The sequence below is a fragment of the Passer domesticus genome, chromosome 3, assembly GCF_036417665.1.
Source record: "Passer domesticus isolate bPasDom1 chromosome 3, bPasDom1.hap1, whole genome shotgun sequence".
In the NCBI taxonomy this organism is placed as follows: domain Eukaryota; kingdom Metazoa; phylum Chordata; class Aves; order Passeriformes; family Passeridae; genus Passer; species Passer domesticus.
The window spans coordinates 15061755-15063711 of NC_087476.1; positions in this window are offsets into that span (position 1 = coordinate 15061755).

Genomic DNA, 1957 nt, shown 5'->3' on the forward strand with positions numbered 1-1957 from the left:
CTGCTCCTCAATTCACTCCTGGCTCATCCATCCATCCTGCTGGAGCAGAATTCCCACAACAGTTTTGCTCAAAGCAATCCTGATGGGAATGATCCCTCTAAAGGCATGAAAGAAACATTCACTGGTGGCATTGTGAAATGTAGCCAGGGAATATAGAGGAATGTAACAGAAAGTACTGGGACAGATTTAAGCATTTCACTAAAAAATACAAAAACATTCTCAGAGTTTACACAAACAGCAAGAGCAGGTAAATGCTACAACTTTGTGCAATATTCAGCAAGAGCAGGCAAATGCTACAACTTTGTGCAGAATTAGCCTGTGATTTTTTGACTTTTACTTAAAAGCAAAAATATTGCTTAAACCTCTGCACTTGCCTGCCACTCGCAGAAAATCATTTAGTCTCTGGAGTGCCATTACCACCACTATTGCTTTTCCTGGGAGCATGTGCCAGTTTGGGAGGAACATAGCACACAACAGTGGTTATTCAGCTTTTTCTATACATGTATAAAATAAGACATTCATTTCATGAGCCTATGCTGTGCCCTAATAAATACTGCAATTTGAAATTTCAGCACTTATGCATGCAAAGGTTGGTTGAAGGAGATATTCACATGTGGGGCTTGATTATAGTGTTTTATCACTCAGCTGAACATCTAATGTTTAGCACAGTAGTTGGAGTGCTTCTTTTCATGTCATAACAAAGGTTGCCCTCACATAGTAATTACAGCCTTCCTAATGAAAGGAAAGGCATTTTGAAACAGCCTGAAAAATTCAGAAGCTAAAGATGAAGTTTGGAGAAGGAGTTTGCCATCACTTTGCCTTTGGCAGGTAGTTTGGTGCCTGAGTTGTACAGTAAAATGGCAGAGCTGCCTTGAAAACCTTCCCTCAAAGCTGGAGATATTAAGAAATCATGAGCTGGGGGGAAAAAAAAAGTCTCCAGAATGACAAAAAAAGCAAAGTTAACGTTTCTGTAAAAAATGTACAAAACCAGTGTGATTAATTATTATATGATCTTTTGAAAGTGCAGAAAGGCATAGGGACATTGGAAATGTAAAGCACAGCACAACCAGCAGAATATATTCAGAGCAAAGCTGCCCATGCTGAGTGCAGTGGTTAAGCATTTGTGGTTTTGCCCCAGGGCAATATGGGCTATATTTTCTAGTGACATTTCTGAATGCATCTTAAAGGGCCTCTCATGAACTGCTAATGATACTTGTCTGTGCTTTATGTCCTTACAGCATAATAATAATCAATTCAGTTCAAACAGTTTGGAGGGTTTATGCAGTTTAGAGCACTAAATTACAGATACACTTCTCATCTGGCTTTGAAAATTCCAGGTCAATTTTACATCTGAGCTTTTAAATTTCTCTTATTCTCTTCTGACCTTCAAAACTACTTATCAGTGGCCAGCAACCTCATTAGCAAATATCTTATTAATTGCAACAAATGGAACTGTTCGTTTTACCTTTGTAACTTACCAGAGATTTTCTTTTATTTTAAACAAACTACCAACTATGGCATTAACAGTTCTAAAGCCTCAAACTTTATCATCTGCTTCAGAGTTGGAGAAGACTGCCCATGTATAATTTTGTTTTCAGTGCATTGGTAAGTACAATTTTTCCCTAATTCTCTTAATTGGGTAATAACTCTATTTTTCCGCTGTCTGTCTCCTTTCCCTACAGAGATTAAACATGCTTTTCTGAACTGATTGTACTGTGTTAGCTCCTTTCTATTGCCATGGTTTTCCACCTATCTTTTTCTGGATTGCAGTTTTGTCTTCAAATTAAAGTGTCAAATTTTGACACATTTCTATGTGGATGAGTTTAATTTTCATTTTTCTAGTGCCTAGGCACTGAAGCTACACCATGCAAGTACTATTCTATCACAAAATTAGAGCTTCCAACCCTTCTGAAAACATGCCTTCCCTCTGCACAGCCTGCATGCCTCCTGCTGAAGC